This window comes from Egretta garzetta, unplaced genomic scaffold, assembly GCF_000687185.1.
Source record: "Egretta garzetta isolate BGI_Z169 unplaced genomic scaffold, ASM68718v1 scaffold32, whole genome shotgun sequence".
Classification (NCBI taxonomy): domain Eukaryota; kingdom Metazoa; phylum Chordata; class Aves; order Pelecaniformes; family Ardeidae; genus Egretta; species Egretta garzetta.
The window spans coordinates 107,766-131,119 of NW_009259035.1; the positions used below are offsets into that span (position 1 = coordinate 107,766).

A 23,354-nucleotide genomic window follows, 5' to 3' on the forward strand; every position below is an offset into this window, starting at 1 on the left:
GCAGGATTTTGTTGAACTAGCACAAATCAGCAAAGGAGAAGGCAGCACTCAGCAATCGCCACATGCCATATAACTTCTTCACGAAATTAATTTAGAGACTGCCAGCACTTTAGAATTTTTTTCTTGCAACCTCCAAAATCCCACTTCCCAGCAGATATGGCATGTGGAAAATAAACCGGGAGAAAAAAATAGCTGTTTCACAGCAAGAAACAGCAGATGGAATCTAAGTGTTAAAAAAGCAAACAACGGAGGCAGAAAGCAAAGGAATTCACATCTGTGTGCACAGCATGCAGCAAATAGGGTGCCTGAGCAGGTAAGGTTTCTGCCAAAAACACATCTGGGAGAAGGACTAAGAAGGAGGGGGAAGGAAGAGCCTCTCTCCAGCCCATGAGCAGACTGAATTCAGGCTTACATACTCTGCAGCACTTACATTGTTTAAAAGATCAAATATTGGTTGCTGCAGATCCATATTTACCTTAGCTTTTGTACAGTACCCACCTCATTTTCTTGGCCAGAGCCCAGCTGCAATGTTACCTTCTATGTCTGCTTAGTCTTCTTCTGAACTGAAACTTCTTTCAAAACCACAAAGATATGTCTAAACATTTACATTGTCCTTGGGTTCGGAGACGACCTTGCTCAAGTGTGAAGTGGCAGGCAGAGGTTTACCCAGGCAGGCTCTTTATGTCGGCTGAAATGCAACACTGAACTTTCACAGCAAGCAGGTAAGCATGTAGCTGCATACAGTAGGTAGTTTGGCAGCACCAGCAATAGTGAGAAACAATGTCAGAACAACCTTGGCAAAAGGAGTTCTGTGGGTTTGAACAATGATTGTAGACACAGGAGCTGAGCCACCCAAACAGTAACAAAAAGCCACCTACAGCTCCCATGGGGAGCTCCAAGCACACAGAGCCTGAGCGTGCCGGCTGCAACGCTGTGTCCTCCTCCTCCGTGCTCACAGGGTCACTCCATGTGGCTTAGCAGGAGTCAACTCTGGCACTTCAGAACTTGGAAACACCCAGTGGCTGAACTTCACCCAGTAAACACGTCTTTCCAGTCCTCTGCAAGGACACTCGTTTGCTGACTGCTTGCCAGCGCTCCTATTTAAAGGACTGTTGTTACGGGGAAAAGCTGAAACCTTTCTACAGCACAGACGAAGTGCTCCCCGTATCTTGTGCTTTATCTGCAGAAATGCATCAGTCCACAGTATGTGTTTCCACAGCAGAGTTTCACTACAGCCACAGTAAGAGGTGGTTACCTGACTGCAAAGTCCACCATACCCCTGAGTGGGCTGGATCTCCAGGAAGTCCCAGCAGCCCTTTCTCGGAGCCTACCAAGCAGCTACTCTGGCTCAGCCATGGTTTTCCTCAGGCCTTTTCCTTGAGATACAAGGACACAAGCCGCACAGCTTATGACCTGACACAAGCTGCAAGGAGCGGCAGTAGTAAAAGGTGTCCACTTTTATCCTTCATCTCCAAAAATAACTCTCCTAAGCTTTCTCTCAGACATCTCTTCCAGGTTCTCATCACGCAGGGCAGGTTCAGGCTCCTCCAGGGGCATTGCTAGGCTGCTCATAAGCAAATGCCCAGCACTGACGTAGGTCAGACTTCTGCAAAAATTACATTCTCAGAAGACCCTCATATATATCTTCCTGCATGAATATCAGTCTTTTAACTGACGTCACAACTTAGGAAGCAATGGCTAATGAAAGGAAAGTAGAACAACTCACATGACACAATTTTAATATTGTCCCAAGCTGAACTGGGATACACAGTACATTCATTTCTATATGAAAATACATCCATTTTACTTTACGAGAAAAACAGTACATTTTTAAGTACATGAAAAACAAAATAGGAGACAGTCTAGAAAACGATAACCACGTGAATGCAGCTGTATTTTTAAATAAAAAAAAGCACTTGGAAAAAACACTGGCATCAGGACAACATTGTCTTAAACCAGCCATGTTATCATTTGGATTGTGATAGCACCTGGAGATCTCCTTCAAGTAGCAGAATCCCACTGTGATAGGCACCAGCTACACAGAACACAGATCCTGCGCAAGCATAGGTAGCCCATGTCTTAATGCCTCGCACAATTCAGCTGTTGCCATTTAACTGTATCTGTGACCTTTCTGCACTATGAAAGAAGTTTTCATAGCTAGCAATTAATTTGGATAAGGGCCATTTTTGTAAAGAAAGAGGTGTAAGATAGTAGCTTACATAGCCTGAATCTTTTGCAGTCAGAGAACAGGAGCAGATCTTAGCATCCTCCTCCTGTTGCAAACTCTATGAGCAGATACCAGAGCCGCCTGACACTTTAGAAGTAGTCCTTGTGATGACTGTGACAAGATGTACCACGCTGTTATCGATACAGGTTATACGTAGTAAACAACAAACCCATTAGGGGTGTATGTAAAGTAACCAGCTCTAGGCACTGCTGTTAAAAGTAATTGAGAAATCCTAGTGAAAAACCAGTTACAAATAGGCCATACAGACTCTGCACTATCTCAGATATTGAACAACTTCTCTCACTCAGATACCACAGTGAGAGGCTGTTAGGATGTATTTCAGAAAACTTAAATGCTTTTGGAAGCCTGATGAAACAGCAATCACTAGGGTTTTGGTAGGTGGAGCATGCTGTACTCTGACTTAATTCTATTCACAATTTATTTTTTTATTCACAATTTATATCTATTGCTTTTTACTCTTCCTTTTTATTGGCCACAGACGAGAAGCCTCTTTTAAGGCTACCACTGATGTACCAGATACTCCTTCATCCCATGAGCTGTGAAACCCATTGCCCAAGGATGCTACAGCTGTTAGTATTTTACAGGCATTCCAGGAGAGAAGGAAAAATTCACAGTGGATAAATTGATTAAAGATTTTAAAATACAAAGACACCACCTCTACCAGAAGCAGAACTGGAAGCACAAATCATTGAAGATGCAAGAGCATTTGGGAGAGTAGCAGGATATGTCTGATCTATTCTTATGCCCTTCTGTAGGCATCCACTGTCAGCCGCCATCAAAATTGTAATGCTAGGCTAGATTTACTTTTGATTTGACACAGACAAACCTTCAGAATTCTCAGTGTAGACATCACAGGAGCTGTCTAAGCAGCCACTCCCTTTTGGCATAGTTAATGGACAATAATGGCTCCACAAGGGCTGTTTTCATCACTTTGCACTGCCCTGCCATTTAGGGATGTCAGGTGAAATGAATCCATCAGACAGTTGCCTTAATACACTACTGGTACATGAAGAATGCCAATCAAGGCCGCAGAGTACCTTTAGCACGTACACATGTCTCTAATTCATACACACGACACCCAACAATGGAGACTGACTTGTCATCACCCCAAGCAGAGAACCCTTTCACAGTGAATACAATACTAACCTAGTATTTCTCTCCACTTCCTCCTACATTTCAAATTTATTTTATCCTTAAAAAAAAAAAAAAAAAAACAGAAAAGAGACTTCTAGTGATATTTCCTTAAGAGTGACATTTGCCTTTTTTCTCTGCAGAGGTACTCTGTACTATTCTAAAAGCAATGCCATAGAGCTTGGGGAAATCATGCCTTGATCGCTATCCTGGTTCTCCTCATTTAAAAGTTGTCCACCTTCTTCAAGAGAGGTCCCTCCAGAGGGTGCACACCCTCAGAGCCAGCCTTCTGCAAAAGCACATCGCAGAGGTGAGACAATGGTGGTTGTTCAGAGGGTAAAAGCCACCATTCAGGAGCGCAGATAAAAATCCATTCTAGAAGTTAAATATGGGAAGAAGCCTTCCTCCTCTTCTACCTGCTTGTATTCAAGACTGTGCAATGTGTCTGCTTCTGGTAAGACAAAAATTTTGGACTTTGCAAGCACAGGAAATGGAACTACTCACTTATCTCTTGCAAATTCACTTATTATATACAATCATTTTTGCATGTACCAGCCTAGTCTGTTTTTTATATTTTTTTGTAGAAGGGAATAGTAAAAAAGCTAATTAGAATGAGGAAGCTAAGGGATGAGGGGGTTCTCTGCCTACACAGAACATGTAGCACAGTTCTTATAAAACAGTCCTCTGTTACATACTGTCTTCTGTTTTCTGTGTAATAAAGAATTGTACTTATCTCAACTGAGGGATTTTAAGTAAAGGATTACATTTGTGAATGAATGGAAAATTATTCATTTTTAATTAGTAATGAAGTATCTCAGAAGATGTTTGTATTTCACAATCAAAATTTATTTCCAGCTATTTTAGATGCAAGGCACAAAAATTACCACTGCATATTTGATAAATAGGATGAAGTCTTCATTGTGCAACACTTAATTTCATCTCCTTATTATAAAATGTTTCTGAGCTGAGATGCAGAAAGATCAATTGTTCCCAAGACTACACAGAGCATACTAAGAATTAGGTAATAAGTAAAGAGCCTGTTCTTTGTGGAGGGTCCAGCAAGCCTTTCAAGCACATGGGGAAGACCACACACTAACCCATATCACAATATTGTCTCAGAGTAACACTCGGAACAAAAAAACCTCAGATGGTATGAAATTAGGCTGCGGCTCTACCTGATTTTTGGGCCCTAGGTTTCCCAACCCTAGCACCATGCAATTACTTGAGCTCTAAATATCAAATTAAATCTGCTTTCAAGATAACAATAAAAACTGCAGAAGCTTATCTTGTGGGAGTTAATCCCTGAAGGTTTACACTAACACTTCCACCAATATAGGGATTACAGGAGAGAAAGTTGTAGAAGGGTATTTCATGAATACTGTTTCCTTACTGGAAAAGGATTAAAAAATACCGTGCAAATGCAGATGAACCACGGCAGTTTTTCCTTGTGAACAGTTTATGCATGCTGTAAAAGTCTTGTTCCTCAGTCCTGAGTTTTCATTCCTGGGGGTCATTAGTTCCTTAGGAATTTGTAAACAGCCTGATTTACAGTATTTACAACATATAGCTGTTCTTAGAAGAACCAGGGTGGCCTTGAAGACACCTGACATCATTGAACCTGGTGACATCTGCTCTTTTGGAAGTCCTGTTTCTCACAGAGTATGCAAGATCTCCAGTAATATTATAGCTCATGGGCCAAATACGGCTGGGGCTAAATATGGTACGCACAATAAGTCTCTCCAAGGACCACTATAGAGATTAATGCATTCTGAGGCACACAAAACCATAATTGTTGGGATCTTTTCAAAAGCATTTCCCAGTTCAGCAAAATCTTTTGAAAGCAATCTTTTTTCATTGTTGTTCTGTAAGTAATTGTGTCAAGTGCATTTGCTCAAGATTCCATCACTGCTTTGGAGGGTTTTTGTTCTGCACAAGCTGCAGGAGCATCTTTACACATTTATATTTTCATACTAGTCAGAGTTATGTAGCTCAGAATAATCCATCCACTGCTCTTTTCTTGCTAAATGAACTCCCGAGCACTTCACAAAACACACTGGTAGATACCGCACACCTTCAAGCTCACAAATAACCAAGTCCTATTAAACTTTGATGTAGGAGAAGGCAGGCACAGTATAAATCATTGCAGAGACTAAAAATTTGACTTTTCTTTTAAGCCATCAGTCCATGACAATTTTCCAAATTACAAGTTCAGTGAAGGGATATCCTCAAACCTAGCATTCAACACCCATAAGAAACAACAGAAAAAGAGGGGATTGTCACTCTACATTTTCCAGAATTGAAAGAAGAAAATAATCAAGAACAGAAGCTCATGGTAGCACAGAACAAATAGCTTTACATGACAAAAGACCAGAAAGTCACCCAGAAATAAACTGATCATACACGTGTTTAGGCAGACTAATAACACTAAAACAAATAAATCCATACTGGATTAGGATCATGCAGATTGCTGAACATTCATCTCATGCATTTAAAACCTGATCAAAAGTAATTGCATCTACTCCAATTTTTATGTCTCTTTCACAGAAGGCATCCACCCTGGCATAAGGACTGGAGATCACCATCCACCTAATTAATTGCTCCTAAAATGCATCCCAAACTGATAATGTTCAGAAGGTTTTAAAGCAAGAGAGAATGACTAATACTTTTACACATGAGCAAAAGTGCTGACCATAAAAAAGCAGAGTTGTCCAGAGTTCTTCCAGGGGAACATTTAGGGTATACACGCTTACAGTACATCTTTTAAGTCATTTGTCTTCTCCTAGTGGCAGGGCATAGTCTTAAAGTTATTATAGCCTAGATTTAATATCTAACAGTAAACTATCGTAGCCATTCCAGCAGCAGCTTCTTGTAAACTATTGTAACAGTCCAGCTATACAGGATATATTTTGATGCTTGTGTTAACAGGATCACCATGTAACGTAAGAAGTGCCAGAATACATGCTGCTAACATTTTTCACATGTCTATGATTAGTCTCCTTAATTTAGCTGTGCCTCTTTTAACCCTGCTGCAACTAACTAGTAGCAAGATGAATGGAGCCAGCCAGTGTCTACCTGCCACACTATCTGTTCAGCACCTCAAGAACTAGTTGCTATTTCAATTCTTCCTTTTGAATGGGATTTGCTTTTGAGTTATTGCCCTGAAGTCCAACTAGCAATTGGGAAGGCTGTCTGGTTGCCAGAAGACTTCTCAGCTGACTAGATCCCTGGCTGTCCCCACACCGTACATTAGAGTAACATGTTATGTCATTTATTTCACTTTATGCTATTCCAGTTACAAACTGCTATTCCAGTGATCAAACTAAATTACTGACTTCCAGCTAAATTCACCTTTTAAAATAAGCAATGCCCAATCCAAATGTAGCCAACCACCCCAATTATTAGAAGGAATGACATGCAATGCCAGGATACATCTACAGATTCTGTGACAGAAAAGGTCCAGAGAATCTATGGTAGAAGACAAAGACAAATGTCTTTAATGTTACAATTTATACAATAAATAGTTATTTAAACCACAGAAATAAAACCTTGTCTTTATAGAAATAAAACAATTTAGAAAGTTTGACATGAAATGCCATTTCCGATCTCTCCAAAGGTCAACCTCAATTTTGTTCAGCGGGAGGAGGACTTTATTCCAGTTGATCAAAAATAAAGAGGAAGAGAAAGAAATCTTGCACAATTTCTCACAAAACAGGAATTCTTCCAAACTGCATTTGCTAAGTATTTGCAATCAAGCAGCTCTTTCCATTACAGGCACATGTTAACGTAAACCTTACAACACACCAAGGGACTGCCTCCAATCTGTTCATGTCACGTAGCAAATACAAGAGCAGGCCTAACTCTAAAAGAAGCAAGTGTGTCTTAAAACGTAACCTATTGAAAATGGAGTTATAGAGAGGTGAAGTCTATTTATGTGAATGCTAAGCCCTGTTCTTTTCCCTTCCATATTTCAGAAACCTCCAAACAATCATTATTTCCTTTCCAACATTTATTCCTTTCAATAAATATTGATTTTGTTTCAGTGTCTTGTTTTTTTAACAACTCGTCATGTGTTTCACATGGTTAGCTTCCCCCTACCCCCTTTTTTTTTAACCCACAAACATCAGCAATAACAAAACCACAACCTGCAGTCTCTGGAAATAGCATATCTAATTTTGGTTGAAGGTGTCAGCCAAGTGTAGGATCTGCAACAGTGGATTTCAATCTGACAGTCACTGGGACTTCTTCAATGTGGTCCCTGAAAGCAACTAAAAAAAGCAAATTCATATATGTTACCCTGCAAAATATCGATGGGCAAAATTCCAGGAGAAAATTTTTAAGACTCAAAAAATAAAAAAGAGGTGGACAAACACTGTTGGAGTTTTCAGCACATTTGTAGATTCTTTGGAATTAATGGCTATTTATAATACAGAATATTGCACTGTACTTAAAACAACTATTGAAATCTCAAGAGCTATACCCTTCTATAATGCAGTTGTATTAAGGATCATTCTTTATAAACTGAATTTATTATTTGGATTAATATACATATTTGCTGCTGTGTATAAACAAAGAGTTCAAACTAGCTACACTTGTATCCTCAGGCACATTTAATTTTGATGAGACAACATGCTTGCCAACTGATCAAACCCAAGTCTTTTACATTTGGCTCAAGGATTTATCCTAACCTACCTTACACTGTGCCTTTGTTTTTGTATAAATAGTTCATATGTCTAGACACAGTAATACATGTTTCTGCAAAACTGTGTATGTTTAATACTTTATGCAGATTAAATTTCAGCTTCACTATAGTAATGTACAACACTTTGTTCTCTGCATTAGGACACCCAAAACCTTTTCAGTTCATTTAACTCCTCAGTTTTCTTCAAAGGAATCAGGAGCATCCCTGTGTTTGTATAAGCTGTCCAAATCATAGTTTTTTTATGAATTAATGAAATTCCATTATCAGGCAAAGACAGGCCCAGCATGTTTTCACGATGGCTTCAAGCACTAATTATCTGGGATTTTCCAGTAAACCACCTGACCTTCAAGCTAAAACTAAGGTTGCCAGAGAAAGAATACTATCAAGGGCTGAGGAAATTCCCCAGCAGAATTGTCATCTTTGTCCAGGTAAGGTCTAATTTTCAAAACACTCTACATGCTGCTGGACACAGCAGAATTTAGACAGCACTCACGTGTGCTGTCAGGCCATGGACACTGCTTGTCATACCTAGCCTCAAAATCAAGATTTCACTGAACTCGTATATTCTAGTTAGTACATGGAAAATAGCTTCCATGAAGAAGACGAACATTTAAGACACCTAAAAAAAGTCATTAAACATACAGATATACACTTCTAGTTTTTATTCTGTATCTGGCAAGATGCATTTGCTGTCTCCCTTTACACAAAGAAACCAAAAGATTTTTCCCAGTTGGCTGAAATAAATGTTTCCACGATTTTAATTTTTCCATCTTCCCAGAAACCTTATAATCAAATCTAGAATTGGTTCTGTCATAAAACCCACTTCATGTTTCCTTTTGGCCCTCAGGCAACATGCGTTAGTGGTGCTCCTTGAAGCAACAAAGAAGTTCTGTGTAGCCTTCTCCCTGAGGAAAGGCATGGTGTATTAAAAGTGTATCAAAGCCATTTCTCATGAGAAAGAATGAATCTCAAGGACTGAAATGAGCCCTCAATAAAGAAACCCCCAAACTGTTCTTTATAGCCAGACTGTGGGCACTGCAGGTCTAGATCAGACCAGGATGTTTCTTCACAACTCAATTTTAGCAAATGCTTTGCTGAGAAGTTTGAGGAAACCTTTGGTTTATGGTAAGCAGTTTTGGATGAGGGCCAAAGCACAGCAGCCTTATTCCATTTTGTCAGCAGCCAACAGAATGATTCCCCCCAGAAAACTCTCTGCAAACAGGGACTAATGTCCTCTTTCTGCTGGCTTGCTTTTCTAGCAGGACGATGCAGTCCCAAACTCAGGTACAGTAGCTTCCTGGTGTCTTCTCTCTATAACCACTTCAAGCTTTAGATATCCTGAGTCCATCTTCCAAAAAAATTATGGGACTAGTTTTAAAATAAATGAGTTTATACAGATTTTAACAAAAAAAACCTTTTAATATTCTTTTCAAGCCCTACAGTTTATATTCCCAAGTTTATTCCAAATATTGACATTGTATAGAAGCTCTCATTAGTATCACTAGTCACTTTAATTTCAGTTCTCACACAAGCAGCAAGGTGGAATTTTAAAGAAAAAAACTTCTGATGATTAAATCACAATAGTTGGCCACAGAACTGTTACCCAGGTAATAAATCCATTTCCCTCCAAGGCTGGAAGAGAAAGCAAATTTTCTTATGCAACATCCTTATCTAAGAAATATTTATTTAGTCATTGTACTTCCACCACAATTTTCTTATTTGCCCCAATATAAATGAACATTTATGTAAATGTTTTGGCCTAATGGATGTTTGAGTTCAGTGCAATTTTTGTCTTATTCTTGGTATATTACCTGGTACGTTATCATTATAATCCCTTGTTTTTACTTAAATCTATCAATCTGCTTGACAGTCTGCCTAGACTGCATTTTGCAAATAGTAAAATAAACTAGAAGGGGGAAATCAACCAACATAAGTAACCTAGGGAGAGCTACGCCCCAGGTAATGGCTCAAGTTACTCTTCACAAAGGCACAACAGAATATGGCTACATTAATGCCAACTGCAAAAAAACTGAACACCTGTGAAAAGTAAACTCTCTTTCCTCATTAGACCTTGGTATTGTCCTCCAAGATTTAAAGAGCCCTTATTTTTCTTTGAATAAACATCACTATTTCTTTCCCCAGCAAACTCCTTGGCTCTGTTTCAATTATTTCTTTTAAATATTAAAGAGCAGGAAACATTTGTTTTCCCTTGTCACATCCTGTCCTGTTTACACAGCATCACACAATCCCCTTTGAAACGCCTGCTCTTACAGCAAGCCTGACACCCGTAGTTCAGTCAAAACATTTGCTATTGTCTTTTGCCAACTACAAACAAATTTCTGCACAGGCACTGAAAAGGTTTAAAGGTTTCGACAGCCATCTAAAGTCGAGCTAGCACGACTGTCAAAGAAAAGTGGTGTCAAACTGCTCGGATTCCCCGCTACTGCCCTGACTTAAAGAAGAGAAAGAAAGACAAAGCGATTCACCCATTCACCCAGCAGAGCTCCTGGCAAGAGCTCACTTGCTGTAAAACCACCACTCTCACAAAATGCTCAAAATCAGAGAAAGCTCACGGAGAGTTCAGAGATACGAGTGAGAAAGATTAACTTACATTATTTAGAAAGACAGTGGGAAAGGACTGCTGCAGTTTCTTCGTTATTTTACACTGCTGTTGGCAGAGCAGACAACCGAAAAAGTTCACCTAAAGAAATCTCTCCTTTTAATTCTCTCTTGCCCAGTTCATTTACTCTGGAGTCTCTCAGCCTGAAGAGATCCGAAAGTCAAAAGTTTATCCCCTTGTATTTCCGAATGATATGGCCGACTTTCCTTGGACACATACCAACGATGCAGTAAAAATAGACAAAAGGGGGGGAGGGAAGAAGCAATCTAGCTTGAGCCTGAATCTTCTTAACTCAGTGTTTTCTGTAAAAGCTGCTCTTATGTCAGAAGCTCCCATCCCTATGCTAACTTGCAGAGCACAGAGTCATCCATCTGGTTTTCATAAGCCGCAAATTACGGGCAAACCAGGGAATATATACAGTCCAGTTTTAGCAGAACTCCCCAAGCATCAGCCTTACAAGTAACCTGAGGTACAAAGGCTTTGAAAATAAACAGCCAGCCCCATGCCGGGATGGCCTCCCGCCTGCAGATGACTGACTGCTCCCCCCAGCAGCCCGGAGCACCACACACCACTCGGGAAGGTGGCCGCCGGATTCCCCCTCCCCGTGGAAAGAAACCAACCCTGCAGCCCCCCCTCCCAGCACAAACAGCCTCTCTGGAAGGGGAGGGGGGGAAATCCAGTGCATTACTTGAAACAGTTCAACAGTTTAGCAAGTCATTTAGAACAACCTGGTTTTTATAAACAGGGAAGTGAATGCTGATCCACTTACATCCTCTAAGTGCTTCCAGGTGGGAAGCAAATCTATTGTGTTGGGAGGTTTGTTGTGGTTTGGTGAGGTTTTTTCCTCTAATAAGGCAAGTCTCAGAGTCAGCAGACAGTTGCTTGATAAAGGAACCTCTGGGGTGATCTGATCCGTTAAGTACAAGAATGAACATTTTACCAAAAGTATCACACGCAAAATTTTGAAAAGCACCCAGTGCAAGTCCGTGACTTGAAACTCCTAAGTCACTTTTAGTCCATATTTTCAGCTATTTAAAAGTGTACTGCTCTGATTGAATTCAGGTATCAGAGGCTTGAGGGGTCACCTCTATTTTTGGATACCTCAAGGCTTTTGAGTCTGTACTGAAGAACATTGTTTTCCCGATAAAAAATTGGCAAAACAATTTATGGTGGATAAAAAAAAAAAAAAATTGCCATTGCTTAAAACTAAAGGTTTTGTTACCTGCATGTTCTTTTACTTTAAAATATCAAGTTTTATTTAGTCTCTAGTTTTGCCAGAGGACTTTTGCAAGCTTTCCTACTGGGAATAATCTTACTCTATTTGAGCAGTGAGACTTTCTAAATGAGGCAGCTTTCACTAAAGCATGGGTGAATCAGTACAGTGAGTCATTAACAAAATAAAAACACCATTGTAAAATCTCTGCCTGAAAGTCCCAAGCCTTGTCACTTGCTCAGTTTTTCATCTTTGCACAATTAGGATTGTGCTAATCATCTACTAATCTTGCACCTCAATCCCTGGATCCAGGATTGACATGACTGGACTGTTTATGTCAAAAGCAGTTGAATTATTTAAAAATTAAAAAAAAAATATCAAGACTCTCTAATCAGTAGAGGCAAAGGAAAAAATTATGAACAAGTTTTCTTTATGTGTGTTTTTGCCTGCACTGTCACAATTCCTTCCAGTAGTTGTACAACCCATTGAATAATTTCAGTCAAATGAGGTAGAATGCTAGACATCTCAAAGGTATTATATTCCTGCAGCTTTTGTTAAAACAGGCAGCCCTCCAGATGAGTGAAATACAATCTAGCGATCAATGTGAAAGCTCCACAGGAGCTCAGTCATATTGTTAGACACCAGAGCACCCCACACAAATAAGAGGTGCATGAGAACAGGTTTCATGTGCCTCACTGCTCAGCTGCTACCGCAGTTGTGCATCTCCAGCCTGAGTTCTAGCATTTCTCCTCTCTTCTGTTCTGTCCTCCCATCAAGCAGAACACTTGGAATGCACAGATGTCAGCTGAAGCAAATATTTTTTTTTTTTTTGAAATAGCAGTAAACAAGGTCTGTTAACAGTCCAGTTGTTCTTCTCCCGCTTATTAAACAAGTGGGGTGAACTGACTACATCTTGTTTTTATCAGGACTGATATTTTCCACAAAATCAAAGGACTTGATCCTGGTAAAGCAGGACTTCCAGGTTGGGAGCCAGAAATTATTTCATGGGGTACAGCGCAGTAGCCCTTGTGTGGTTTTCTAGACATGTAAGCTCTTTTCCCCACTGTACTGCCACAGTACAAAAGAAGTTGAATGACTGTTATCTTTGGAATAAGAACTCCTTTTTTTGGTGAGGCACGGTGTTAAAGTGGAGAGTAGGTGGAAATAACCACTTTGTTAACAGTTTGCGATGCTCATGCTGACTGAATGTTTTTTCCTCCTGAGGAGCAAATGCATTAATTTACACTGACCTCTCAGGTACTCTTCAATATATCTATTGTCTCAGGAAAACACCCCAGTCCATTTACATCAGAGGCTACTTTCACAAATAACAATTGTGTAAGAAAACTTCAAGAAAATTCAAAATTCAGAAATAGAAAACTGATTTTTAATGACCTTTCATTTTCCAGCTTCCAGGGATCATTCCCACTCACCATCTTTTTCTCTCTTCTTTTCTGTTCTTCATTTAGTCCTTCGTATCACCCATGTGGGCTACCAGCATCCTACTGTTCATGGATGGGTCCTGCCTCCAGGCAGGCTGGCTGTGCGTCCCTTTGCTGTTGCATGCATAACTCTTCCCTTGGTATTACTAAGGCATCAGTTGATGCCCAGTTTCTCACACTCCGTCTCCCTGAACTTTGAGGCAGTCAAGCACCATGTTCCTATCTAGCACAGGGATGTTAGTTTTCTGGAGAAATGGAGATGGAAGATATTAATCAGTTTCATGGTGAAAGTTTTCTGTAGAAAGCTTCATGTAGGAAAGACCACAACAAAGAACAAATCAGATAGGGAAAACAACCTGCTAAGAGCAATTTGCTTCTCAGAAAAATGGCAGCTTCTGTTTAGGATGTTTTCAAATGCCAGATACAAAACAACCCTGTTATTTTCCATGTAAGTAGAAAACAACACTGATTTTTCAACAGGATCAACTATGTTAGCAATGTTAGTAGGACAAGAGCGGAGAAGGATACAGTTTAGATATTGATTGTATTGGTTATATGCAGCTTTATACATAGATTCTTGAAAGTTTTTTTTTTAAACCTTATTGCATGTTTATTAAAGCAAGGAAAAAAAGAGTTCCTCCTCAGTCAGTGACAAACAGGTTGTGATGCACAGTAGGTGGCAGAATATGTATCTCTTGGCCTGGATTCCGCTCCCATCTAGTCTAGTGTGGTTGTATAGGGATTCCTGAATAGCAAAGGTATAGATGAAAGCAGCCTGTTTTCCATCCTGTTCTTCTGCAGTTTAAATACTGAGAAAGTGACAGGTGAAAGGTCTGGGTTTGGTGGAGGATGCACCTTGCCATTTAATTTGAATCTGTGAAATTGCCTGAATGATAGAAGCTCAGGATAGCAGATTAACAAGCCAGGGATGATGCACCACAGCTATGTGTTCACCTTTCATTTTAGCAGCAGACTACTTAGTGTAGGATTTTAAATATGTTTATGCAGATTTCTAGTCGGTCATAGTTTAAGTCCTAGATGAATCTTCCAATGCAAACGAGCTGGCAGGCTTTGTACAGACTGAAAAACCACAAGTCTGATAAACTGAGACAAATCTACCCTTGGAGGAGTTCAAGGCGAAGCTTCAGTTCACTTACCATTGATGATATAAAATACTGTAGATTTTAGCATTGACAATAACCCATTTTTTAAAGATCAATTAGCTGGGATATTATAAAACATATTACCACCAGCATTTTAAAGTCAGCACATGGAATATCTTGGATCTGGGTTCAGATGTTAAGCTTGTATTCAGTTGGTCTGGCCTCACGTACTACGTATTTTACTTTACTACTTCAGCTTGGTGCCCAGCAACTTGATTTTGGCAAAAGCCTGTCCCCCTCCAGAAAGGCACATAATTATCAGCTGATCTTCCAAAGAGATAATATAGCGTGATAATCCTTTGCAGCCTGTTCCTACTGTTAGATGAGGATTGGGCTGTTTCAGTGCTTTTGGTTTTTTGCATTATAATGTATGTATTTTGCTTGATAATGCTTTCCACGGAAAGAAAAGGCACAGCTCAGACAACAACATAATGCATTATAACCTTGATGTCATTGCTGGAGAAGCCCCATGGCTGCTGCTGTTTTCACTACAGCCTGCAGTAGCCCCTGGCTGTCCCCAGAAAAAAAGGGAGAACAAGCATAGCACTAAGCCACTTTTTCCCATCAACTCTCACTAACATCTGTGACTGCAGGGATCTGGGCTTGCCTGAGGCACATAATCTCATTCTGAGCGCTCTGGTGACAGAGAGACAGGCAGCCTTTTCCCTTCTAAGCGAGCTGGAATGGTGGTCCCTTTTTCCCACCCTGAAGCCCACAGTACAGGAGTTAATGGATGGATACTTTCTATTCTTTAAGTAACAAGCCAGCAAACAGCATGCAATACGGACGTCCCAGTGGTTTTCATCAGAGAAGGTCAAATATTGGAAGGATGTAATTTCCAAAGACAAACATTAGGCTGTTTTCAAAGGTTCCCTTTCCCCCTCTGGCTTCACACTCCCACTTCTTGCCTTGCACCAAGTCGCTTGTTGGACTCCCAGTGAACAGATAGTTTTTCACAAACTTTCACTCACATAAGTAAGCTTTCCTCCAAAAGCAAGTATCCAGGAAACACTGATGTGATATATTTTTATACGGCTGCATTCATGAAAAGTTCTGAACCAAAACTAATGTGTCCAAATCCCTCTTTCTGTTTGAAAACATCATTCATCCAAGAATCAGAGATGTTACCATGTGACCAGTAACACAAAGAAATGAGGACATGAAGAATCACAGTTCAAAAGCAGCTGTGGGCCTGAAGTTGGTTCACAAGATACCTGTTGAATACTGGACACTTTGTTTGCCAAGAGAAATAGAAAGGGCTACATTTTCTAAAAAATATACCATGCTTATATATTCCTTGCCTGGAGCTATCCATTCTTACAGCATACAAAAGGGCTAGTATGTGTCTGGATTACCCTGGACCTGTGCTACGTTCCTGCCTTCTAGTACAACAAGAGAGGAAAAAGACGGTATGTTGAGACCTTTGCAGTGAAGAACCTGAGACTCTGGGGGAGAAGAAACAGCCCCCTGTTTCTCAGACTGCAAACACTGGGCTGTAGTGAGGAAGACTGAGAGTAGAAGGAGAATATGGCAAAGAGCAAAGGGCTCTGGGGAAACTTTTAAGGACTGTGAGGCAGGGAGAGCAAGCATCTTAAATGGTATGGCACAGAGAGCTTCAGGAGGATGGGATCTGGGAGTCCTGGGAAAAAAGGTAGCTCTAGGATGGTAGAAGAGGAGTTGTGGCAGAAAGATGAAGAGGCTGTGAACTATGTGGTTGAGGCAGGGGGGCATGGACCATAGGGAGGAGCCAGATGGCAGGAGCTGGAGACTGGGTCTAAGGATGAGGGGCCTCCAGCTAGGAGACACTAAAAGCCAGAGTGAAAGGCTGAGAGGCTCGAGGCTGTGCAAAGCTTTGGGGCAGGTGGGAACACAAGACATCTCTACTGACAATACCCTAATTTAGATACCTGCACACATGTACAAGAATGCTGCCCCTGCTCTTTTAACCCACGTGATTGTCTCTTCCCACTCCTGTATCCTTTTTTCTGCAGTCAGAGCTGCAGTAGCCCTGGCTCACATTTTCCCATCTGTGTGGGAAAGTGTTGGAGTGTGACAGCATAATAATTTCCATAGCCACTGTGAACCAAGGAAATGTTTTGATGTTGCTCTAGGTCCCAAAGTGTATATGAGAATCAAGCACGGATTTCAAAATGATAGAGGAGAGTGGATATCGGGAGAAAATGGTGGGACAAATGGAGAGAAGGAGGCAGACTTTTTTCAACAGATGGTCTCATGAAGGCAGTGTCTGAAAACTAACACGCTGAAAGCTCAGCCACTGCAGTGCTGGAGTTAATATTAACAGCATCAAATACCTATCAACTTGCTCTTACACATTCAAAAACTAATTTAAAAGAAGGCCAAACGTACCACTCCAAAGTTAAGCATCCAAATCAGAAGCAGAAATTAAACCACACGTACGAGAAAAGATTGTAATTCTCACAGTCCCATTTCAGCCCTTAAGTAACCAGTCCCCCTATTGCTGTTAGCAGAAGTTTTGCCAGAGTAAGACCTGCAGAATTCCATGCCAAGATATTACTATATCAAACATTAACATCTGACTGTCAGGGTACATTAGGGGGTTATACTATTGCTTAGGGAGCATTAGGTAAAGTGTCCACTGAAGGTGCTGTGTAAGGAGGAGGTTTGGAAGAAAGCGAGCCCCAGTATGATTTGATTTCATGAGGGAAAAATGCAGTGCAATCCTTGAGCCTTGATGGGGTTCTCAGTTTCACATGCTATGAACCACCAGTGGTAAGAAGGAAAGGCTGATGACAGCCGTGATAATTTTTTTTAGACAGCAGCAACCAGGACAGAACACAGCAAGCTACCCACTCAATTAGGGACATTTTATGCTACAAGCTTAAATTGCTGCTTTCTTAGACCTTTGGCCCAGCTACACAGGCAAAAAGGAAGGAAGCTGAAATATTTAAAAGCTTCTTCGTAGATGAAGGAGCAGCAGCATCTATAATATTTCCTGCCTATTTGAGTACATACTGGGATACAATTTGCTTTCTGGGCCTGAGAGAGGTGAGCTAGAGAGACGAATCTGGGTGGGCCATCTGGAGGCTGCAGTTAATTTTATACCAGTCCTATATGTACCCTAAAAGAAGGTAGTTTGCAAGACACTGCCTTTCACACACCATCAGAGCGATGCAGCAATGCAGAGAGCCTGTTCTGTAAGCCAGTGATTCCAGTAAGAAGAAAGCTTAGGGCGTGCCTATGGAGTCCAAGGGAACATGTTCCCAGCATAGGAACAGAGCACAGCCAGTACAGGTACCTGCATGCCCCTGCTGCCTGTTTCTTTCAGCATTGCTGGCCAGCTGGGAGGCCAGGCATATTGGACTGGAGGGAGAGGAACCAGTGGACTCTGGTAGATACAGATTTAAGGCAGCACAGACCAGAAGACCACTTAGCCACTGCAATTCACTCTGCCACAGGCAAGGAAGGTAGGAAACTGTCCCTTTTCTTTCTGTCTTGACTTGTGTTTTCTATTATATTCCAGGCAGTCCACCCTACAGAACTGGCCCTGTGGCAAATTCCTTCCTCTGTTCTCCTGAGGTGAATTTTGTACCTACAACCTGCCTTGCAGTCCTTTTCTCTCTTAAGTGCAGTGCTTTCTCTGAGTAACACAATCAAAATAAAATGCACACAATAGAAGAAGACCCTCTGATCGATGCATCAGTGAGATCTGAGTACTACAACGCTGCTGCTTTTCCTTTTTTAATAGAAAAGGCTGCATGCTTAGTATTTTTCATTTTTTAGAACCAACCAGTACATTCCACTTTACTGGCAACAACATCCCTTACCTAGAAAAGAATCTAATACCTAGGAAAATGGACCTGGGGAAAAAAAAAAAACCAAAACCAAAACACAATGAAAGATTTTAAAAGCTTTCACAGATGTGGGTGAAAGTTGAGTATATTAGCATGGAGGATATTAGTCAGAGGGTTCAGATTTAATAGAGAGGACAACTTATCCAAGGAGGCTGCAGAGGGGTTGTTTGCAAATCTCAGCCTCTATCCCTATGGAGACCTGAGTACTGATGGTGAGTGATTTTACAAGGAAGTCAATCCAAACCTGACAGAAGGCTGCTGCTGCTTCTTTCAGACTTTTTCCTATTACCTGGCAGTTCAATTTGCTGGTCAGACTCAAAGAGCTGATGGGAGGGGGGCACATGTGGTATTTTACTCACAGGCTCTCTCTTATCATAACTTTTATTGATGTGTGGCAAGCATATAGGACACATCAGCAGAGCACCTGCTAATGAGCTGTATCCCTCAGAGGAAAAGCACCCTTAAAGCCTCCTGCTTTCACTAAAAATTTAAATGCTCAGGGTGTCATGAATTACAGCTCCAGTAACTCAAAACTCTTATTAATCTAGTGAGCTGTTCTTTCCTGAGAGATTGCTCGGTTCTGGGAGCTGACATGGTCTGACATTCTCAAAGGCAAAGAGGGGGAAATCTAGTAGGTCAGATTCAACGTTACAGGCTTTGTAATCTCGTAACTGTAAGTATATTTAGGAAGTACTGGGAAGAGGTCATGGGAAGAGGTCAGGGTTTCAGTCAACCCCAAATTAATACCTTCCATTAACTGCTGAATAACTGAACAATAGCTATATTGCAAATGTGCCTGCAGACTAAAGACTCAACCACAGGAAAATGTTGGCAAGGGATCCCCACAGTCAACATACAGTGCACCTATACAGCCAGTGGAAGAAAACAAATTGCAGTAAAAACAGAACCCTGGGAAGGAGATCTTGGTTCTACTTCCAGCTTTCTTCCCAATTTCATTTCCCTCTTTTGTAGACTGAGGATGATATGCTTATCTGATTCCCAGGCTATCTGAAAGCTCAGTTAATGAGTATTAGTAAATTATTTTGTTTTCACAAACTGCCTACCATCTCAGAATCAGAAAGTACAATTATAGCATATGCAGTTCAGAGTAGTCAGGGTTTTTTTATGAAGGATGTTGATTCAGCAGCTCCCTGTTTTAGCAAGCCCTGTGAATACATCTTGAAAATTATCTCTCTGGGAGGAAGAATCAATTTTAATCTTCTGCCTGTTTACCCTGATGTAAATCAAACGGGGACAGTCTGCCCCTACAGAGCAAGCCATGTTGTGCTGAGCTCATGATGCACAAGGGAGTTCTTTCTTTAGTCAAGAGAGACAATGTGGTAAGCATATTGATTATTCCTAACTATGTGCTGAGAGAGCACAGTGAAAACTCCTAGGTGTGTATTTATACCTGATGTGTATCTCATGACTTTAATTGTTACTTAAGTACTGACATCCTGCTTTCTTAACATATAGACAAAAAAACAATTTCATTTTCATCTTTACTATTCAAGGTTTAGTATCTATCTGCTACTTAGAGAGAGTGACTGAAAACCTCTGGCTTGTGTTCACAGCCTGGCATAGAAGCAGCTTACGGTTGTAATTAGCTTTAGTTCATATACTAGCACACATGCACTGTATAGCTGCAGAGGAGGCTGAGTCTCAGAGCTGAACAACTGTGAGCACCAAGATCCATCTAGTTAAAATGTACTAAGCACAGTAGTTGCCCATAATGAGCCCAGTTTTATTTGAAAGTTTCTGTCTGTCTCTTAGCCCCTGCCTGCCCCAGATAATATTGCTTGACTGGCTCTCTTGCAATTCAAGACTCATTGAGCGATGCAGTCCATAAAAGCATTATAGATTAGTAGAATCGTTGAGCCAGAGGGTTCCAGACTGCATCGGTGCTGCCTGCAGAAGCTGTGCACAGCCCCAAAACACAAGCAGCATGGCAGGGATGAGGGCGCAACCCCCAGGGCATCCCCCTATTGGGTACATCCATAGAGGGCAAGCTAGACGAGCTGAAAAGAACATGGCAACAAGCCTCGCTTCAGATTTTTTTACTTTCTTGGCATGACTCAAGGCTAACAAAGATCAGATTGAAATTTAGAAGTAAGGTTATTCCTGTGATTTTTAAAAAGAGGCATAGTGAACATGCTTATTTACAGTGACAGCTTCTTTTTTTCCCCCCAGGTATCTTGAACTCAAAGCCTGAGCTGAATTTTCTGGAGATCCTGGCACTTCTGGTTCTGGAAAGAGCTGAAGAATTAGTACTCTGGAGAAAGGACCAACCTGGCAATATCGAAGTGCTGTCATAGTGCCATATGGAACATTTCTAGCCGTGCCAATAGAAGGAAGAACTACAAATATTGCTGCAGCCTACTCTGCTTGAGGCTTCCCATCCAGTTTTGAGCTCAGAGTAGTTTGGATAAGCAGCCAAATCATGAGGTACTTCTCTTAGCCAGTCTGAACCCCATGAGGCGCACACAGTCATCCCTAGAAATTACTATTTGCACTGCCCAATAGGATTTTATAAAATGAATGAAAGGAAGAAAAATAAATAATATAGTACAGTGACTCCAGTAATAGACTGTTGAGTGCTGACACTTACTTTGTTCTATGGTCATGGTCATGGCAAAGTCACTTATTCGGTCATATCACAGAATCACAGAATCACAGAATCGTAAGGGTTGGAAGGGACCTCAGGACATCATCTAGTCCAACCCCCCTGCTAAAGCAGGCTCACCTAGAGCATGCTACACAGGACTTCATCCAGGCGGGCTTTGAATATCTCCAGAGTAGGAGAAAATATATATATCTAAAATATATATCTTTATTTTCTTCATTGATAAAATGAGATCTATAGATGAGCTCCTCAGCTACCACATGAAATTTAGACACAGACTTGCCAAAACTTCAGGATCAGACTAGTTCTGAGATTCAGCATGGTGTCCAGCTCTGACAGGGACATTAAGATTTTCTTTGCTGGTATAAAGGGTAAAAAAGAAATTGTGAAAAGTCCATCAATATTTGCAATGCAAGATGAAGTTACAGAATACTGTCCAAACATGGAATATTTTATTTACATTTTTGAACATTAGAAAGGACATATGAAAGACACAAAATGTCAAGCTCATTCTATCTTTGCAGCCTTTTGCCCTGTGGAGCTGCGAATATTTCCTAATAGCAGCCAGCAAAGAGGACTGAAATCTCTGAACATGACTTTCCTTTTTCTACTGCTAGGCATGTACCTTAGAATATGACAGCACCCGACAGCATTTTTGGGAGCATTCATTTTATAGTATCCCATTTCTAGCCCTTTCATGCTTTTCTGAACAACGTTACTTTATGACCTTGCAAAAACTGCTGCTTTTTGAAAACACAACTAGATGATCAAATACTGGAAACACAGCTAAAAATAAGAACTAGATGCAGATTAAAGTCATATAAAAAAAAATAATCTGGCAAGTTTAGGGTTGTGTCCCTATTAACTTCTTCCCTCTTGCCACCCAGGAAGGTGTCATTCAAAATTGAAATAGTGTAGGCCTGGTAGTCATGACAGTGCATACAAAGTAGCTGCTCTTTTACTTCAGACAGAGGAAAATACTTCAACAGCTGCCTCTCTGAATGACAGTGCCTACCTGCCTTGCTAAAACATGCCCTTAGTCTTGTGAGAAAAGCCACAACGAGACAGAAGGCTACTTACTAGTGTTCCATAGAGTCCGCGCAGGAGTATCAGAGGCTGAAATTCACTGTGCCTCTGATCAGAAGATTTAGCTCCCTGCAGCATTCAGGCAGTTGGTCCCATTATGGCCATCAGGCGGCTGCGTTAAAGGGTGGCCTTGCACAAACATAAACAGCTTGTCAGCACAAGCCAAAGAGGCGGGCCTGCCCTGCCAGCCACAATGCGAGCCAATGATTAGCTTCTTCGCATTCTGGGTGTTCAAGATATTGTGTTTCATTCTTAAGTAGGGGAACAAGAGGGACTGACTAAGAAGAGCTAGTGCTTGACGGTTTACTGCTAGGCAGTAAAATGCTTAAGGCGGAAGGAAAAAAAAAATAATCAGTAAGTCACTTCAGGAAAAGCACATATTTGCTGCATATTCATACAAACACTTTTAGAAAACCCACAGGCATCCCCAATGCATTGTTCCTTTTAGGTCAAACAAACAAACAAACTGTGAATGAAGATTAGCCCATATTCGCTGTAAAGAAGGTTCACTTGCAAAGTCCCTGATTTTTCTTCTCTCCACCCTTTTTCTGACTCTCATCCTTCCTAACACACTTTGTTTGCCAACACTGGGGTTTCTCACTTCTCTGTCACAAATGTCTTACTCTGACCTTCTTGACCTGACCCCCCAACCTCCATTGATCCTTCTATGATTGCTTCACCTCCATCTTAACCTCTTGTTCTTTTGGTCTTGATCTCCCCCCAGAAGAGCCAGGTCACAACATAGGCACCTTAGGTTAAGGATCTGTGAGACAACCAAGCTGATCTAGCAACTTACTGCTGTCAAAAGTGGAGGTATTGGGTCCTCCCCCTGTTCACCACCACGCTGCGCCCCCCTCTGTCCTGTGTCTGTCCCCCTTCCCCTGTCATTTCACGGAAAAGTAGTGCAGCACAGAAGCAAATACTTCTCTGTCAGTTGAGTGATCCTAACAAAGAGACAGAAGAGGTATTGCATGGAGTGAATACTCCCTGAAATTTAAGCTCCTTTTGATCTTGCCTCAGCCATCTATGATCCCACCTGTCTCCCCAAGTTCCTCTCTCCTTTGTCGTTTGAATGGAATTGTTCCTCGTTAATTGAATACCCTGCTTACAGCTGCTGATCCCATTTCATCCCAGCTCTGTCCTACTTTCTTATGCCTCTAGTCTGGCTCTGAGGCCTGTCTGCCACCAAAATCAGACTCATCAAGTCTCTTATAATAACTCTCTGCATAAATATCATGCTTTGTACTTCAGCCTCAGCCTCTCTGGGCTCTTTCCTGCTTTGGAAATAATTAAAAT

The 23,354-nt window shown here is 41.0% G+C and overlaps 1 protein-coding gene across 4 annotated transcripts in view; it reads right to left on the reverse strand.

The window, feature by feature from the left end:
- The window catches only part of TRIM2 (tripartite motif containing 2), a 74,768-nt gene extending 52,593 nt beyond the window's left edge, over positions 1-22,175 (reverse strand). For all 4 annotated transcript variants that reach the window (XR_004841461.1, XM_035890385.1, XM_035890386.1 and 1 more), the window contains exon 1: positions 22,053-22,175. The gene's annotated coding sequence lies outside the window, so the exon portion shown is untranslated. The remainder of the gene's footprint in view (positions 1-22,052) is intronic.
- Positions 22,176-23,354: the final 1,179 nt, after the last annotated feature.